The sequence below is a fragment of the Acanthisitta chloris genome, unplaced genomic scaffold (genome assembly GCF_000695815.1).
Source record: "Acanthisitta chloris isolate BGI_N310 unplaced genomic scaffold, ASM69581v1 scaffold12899, whole genome shotgun sequence".
In the NCBI taxonomy this organism is placed as follows: Eukaryota; Metazoa; Chordata; class Aves; order Passeriformes; family Acanthisittidae; genus Acanthisitta; species Acanthisitta chloris.
The window spans coordinates 4,114-8,739 of record NW_008693153.1 but is presented as its reverse complement, the minus strand read 5'-3'; the positions used below and the strand labels follow the sequence as shown (position 1 = coordinate 8,739).

The 4,626-nt window shown below is 36.5% G+C and overlaps 1 protein-coding gene across 1 annotated transcript in view; it reads right to left on the bottom strand.

Moving 5' to 3' along the window:
- The window catches only part of LOC103810084 (splicing regulatory glutamine/lysine-rich protein 1-like), a 24,982-nt gene extending 21,953 nt beyond the window's left edge, over positions 1-3,029 (bottom strand). The window contains 1 exon segment of the mRNA XM_009082969.1: positions 2,903-3,029. The gene's annotated coding sequence lies outside the window, so the exon portion shown is untranslated.
- Positions 3,030-4,626: the final 1,597 nt, after the last annotated feature.

The window sequence follows — 4,626 nt, the reverse complement described above, 5'->3', positions numbered from 1 at the left end:
AGAAGAAAAATAAAACAAGAAAAAAAACAAGAACAAAAACAAAAATAAAGGGACAAAATAAAATTAAAATAAAAGAAACAAAGGAAAAAATGCACTGCACAAATATCACACAGAGAAAACATACAAAACCAAATTAATAGTCAAAATCCATCTACCAGATAATGTGGACATAAAATTTAGAAATGATTAGGGTGGCATCTTTGTTTACCTTTCAACCTTTGCATTTTCAAAGTATATTTAAAGAGAAACCTACTAATACACATACATAAAAAGTCATATTTTTGACACCTCAATACTGTTACATATCACACAGAGAAAACATACAAAACCAAATTAATAGTCAAAATCCATCTACCAGATAATGTGGACATAAAATTTAGAAATGATTAGGGTGGCATCTTTGTTTACCTTTCAACCTTTGCATTTTCAAAGTATATTTAAAGAGAAACCTACTAATACACATACATAAAAAGTCATATTTTTGACACCTCAATACTGTTACTTCATTTATATTTTTGTTAAACTGCTCATTAAATGTCACATCATTAACCTTGATTTCATTCTCCTCATACTCCCTTGACTTACCACTGTTTAAACACACTCCAAATTTCAGATTTTATTGTTTTTAAAACCAGGTTTTCAGAGTTCCATTTTACCTCCTCTATGTTCAACTTGGTGCAAGAAATGTTTGATTAACAGCACTGTTGGCCCATGATATTTTACCTCCTGGTACAATAAAGCCATCACTGCTTTTAAAGCCCATGAGCCACTCCTCTGACTCCATTAACAGTGCACCATGTGGTACATAACTGAATCAAAACCCTTGACCATAGTCTCCAAAGTAATAGTTATTCCACACCATAAATTCATCGGTATAAATCCACATCTTTTTATAAATGATCCTGATAAGACTTACATGGAAACAGCATTCTGACATTAAAAAAAGTGACCTGAAAACCCAGCCACTTGTTCTCCTAAGTATGCAAACATTTCTGTGGAGTCCTGAAGGATTTTGAACAGTGAGAGTTTTTTTGCAGTATGTTTGTTTCCTCAGTAATACCTAATAAATCAGCTACAAACAGAACTGGAGCGAGATTTGGCAGAGCTCTGATTTTATTCTCCTTCCACTCATTGTCTACCATCAAGAGACACAGGCAAACATGGCTTTACCTGCCCATTGCCTTATCATGTCAGGCAGTGCCTTATCACAAGGAAAACCCTGGGAAGTGTCATTCACTCCTCAGGCAGCAATCTTCCCTCTCTGACAGTACTGAGCCAATGTTAAGATCTTTTTGACGAAATGTAAAACTAAGATCCTGAATAATCTCTAGTCAATTTATTTAGGGGCAATTTTTCTCACGGAGGACTCAGGTCCCTTTAGCCTCTACACAGTTTCAAGTGGACACAGCAATACCCGATTTTGTGGTTTAAGAACAGTTCAAAAAATGTAAACAAAAAGTCCCCAAAACAAGGCACAAAAAGCAACTAAAATCTAGGCTTTACAAAGACAAATATATGTGCCATGTGCCTCTACTAAGCAGGCTACAAGAACAGGCAGGTCAATACAGCCTTTAGTGAAAGTACTTATAAGGTTTGTGGAAATTTGGAGACTTGTCAGTTTGCTAAGAACTTCCCAAATGATTATCACAGCAGTTCTAATCTCACACTATCCATGACACGGCAAACATGCCAAAAAATGGTACTCTCGGACCATTATTAATAAACCCCGAGAAATCAACAGTACTTTTTTTTGGAAGCAAAATCTGACCCTTGAAGTTAGAGAAGTTATGATAATCAGAGGTACTTCTGAAGTTTATGGTTCAATCACTCTACACATTGTTGTTCATGGCAAAACAGCTACACGATGTTGAAAGTGAAGTCAGGTTCACTCCATCAGCTGGAATGACTCCACTCCACAGGGGCAAAAGGTCCAGAGCCCGGGACTCAGATGCTCAGTTCCACAATGATCCCAATGAAGTCAATGGGGCTCTGCCTAACTCCATTGATGTGCCTCCCACATTGTGTTCTAATCTAGGATGCTCTGCTAACAATACAGACTGTCTTGTATTCGACTCATCTGTTGAAGTTTGACCTCAAAACCAGATCAAGGAGCATCTGTAAATTTAGCATTCATCAATCATTTTATTTCATTGCTTTAAGAACATTTGATGACAGAAGAATTATGTGCAGATCACTGCATCTTTAAGGAGGTAATTAAACCCAAAAAGGAGTACCAGTACACATAGGAAAATCTTTCCATGACACATGAAGTCATAGTTTCAACAATAACAAGAAAGAAAAATTGGATTTTTTTTTAAACTGAACTAGTAGGTAAACATTTATATCCAAACAGTAATTATCACCATGAATGCTAAGTATTTTAGATCTAAAAATGGCCAAATGCATATATCACATGTCTACAATACAAAATTGGGATTCACTCCAAAAGAATGCAAAATACTCAGTATCTTAAAAAAATCACAAATCCACAAAAATCCACTAAGATCCAAACTGCAATGCTACTGGTGCCAGGAACTGCCTGACCTTTCCAGAGCTCCATTGACTTCAGTGAGAACTCTGTGTAGGAATAAGTTTGCCAACACCAACCATACTGAAGGGACTTACTCTACTTTCTTTCCCCCCAAATATGTAGTAACTATGGCAAATTGAATTATCATTATTTAAACCAACTACTTTTTTGCTAATGCTGAATTTCAGTTTAGCCTTTATCACTGGGTTTCCTCATTCAACTTTCAATTTTGTTTCAACTATTTTTTCCATTCATAAAGCAGTAAAATAAAACAAAATAACAACAGAGCACCACCTCCTTACATGGAAAGCTTAAAACAATTAACAGACATGACAAGGACCAACATGACAGAGGAATATCTGAAATACCAACCTTCTGCACAGGGCACAACTATCAAAGCTCTGTCAATAAAAACCGTGTTAGTTAGATGCTGGGCCACACCAACACTCGATGCTTCACGAAACTTAATATAACATACTTTGGAGGAAAAAGCAAGAGGTGCGTTGCTGCAAAATAAGAGGAAAGAAAAAACAATCAGTCACAGGAAAAAGCTGCATGAAGTATTCTTATTTCTAACTATTACTCTTTAATAAAGAAGTACGTTTTAGACTAGGCACGTTGCTGCAAGGTAAATGGGGGAAAAACAACAATTAGTCATATTAAGTAATTGCATGCATGTATTTTTAGCTATTTTCCCTTAAAATAAAAAAGATTTTAGTCTTCCTGGGAAAGTTAGTCATAAGAAAAGAATATAGAAATCTACTAATTTGCCTAGTTACTATGTCACTGAGAAAAGCACAGCCTAGCACCTCCTCCTTCTTAATGAAAACTTTTGGAAGCCAAAATCACTAATTAACAAGGCTAATCTTCTTCTATAATCTTGCTGAACAACATTGAATAGCACATTCCAAATTACTACTTTAAATAGCATATTTACCCGACACATTTGTCAAGGAAATAATTTATAGTTTATCTTTTCTTCTCCAAATATTTAGGACAGCCAAACTAGCAGCCCTGACATTTTTCAGTGGCTCCTTCAGGTTTTAGCCTATAACAACCAATATTCTTTCTTCGGTTTTCACAAAAGCAGTTTCATTAATTCTTGTTAAGATAAAAGCAGTTCCTGAGAGTTCTTCGAAATACTAGGGCTTAGTTGACTAGTTTTGTTATTCCTGTTATCATCTGCCTTAGTTTGGCACAGAGTAGTACAGGGTAGCACTGGAGGAGGTAGGAGCGACTCACCATTTGGCTACAAAAGGGAAGACAATTTGTAATTCACTTTTTCATGAGGCAGAGATGTCAGAAAGCACAACACATGAACACTGCAATCTTGATCACAACCACAGAAGTTTGCTTTAGAAACAGATTCCCAGTCAGGTTTTATAACCTTTATACAGGCAGCTTATTTCCTCACATAAAGGGAGTATAGGTGAAATCTTCCAAGAGAGAATGCAATAGGACACTGCTGGAATACTAGCCATTTCCATTTGAAAAGACCATCTGTCTCCCAGCAAAGCAGTAATTCATGGAAAATGCACTGCATAAGCTGTTTCACCCTGGCCCTGCCTCAAGCAAAACACTTGTCAACTTTCTAGAAGTACCAGCAGCGGTTCAAGTTTTACCCATCCCATCTTCTAGTCCCTTCGAATTCCAAGCAGGTACTCTCTAAGTCGTTCCATTAAATTAATTATACTTCAGTATTTAAACACAAGCTCAGAACTTTTAGACACATTATTTTATCATATTAACTGCACAAATAAACCAAGAACTTAAGCCTGAGGCACGCATACTAGTACGTTTCTGGCTAGCAGAAAAGTAGCACCTAGTTAAAGTATGTACAGAGATGCCCAAACTCAGAATGGCATTCAAACATGATGGAAAATTCTGTAAGAACAGACACACCGAGGAGGAAAAACTAAACAGGGAGTGGGAGAGACATAAACATGAGTGTCAACCCCAGAGAATTTAGGAAAACATTACAAGATGACTACATTGCTCCTGCCCACTTTATTTGTTTGTAGTGGCTGATGTTCTCACAGCTTTGAGTTTCTGCATTTAGGAAGGAAATTCATAGAATGTCTCCTGAGCCCACTGTA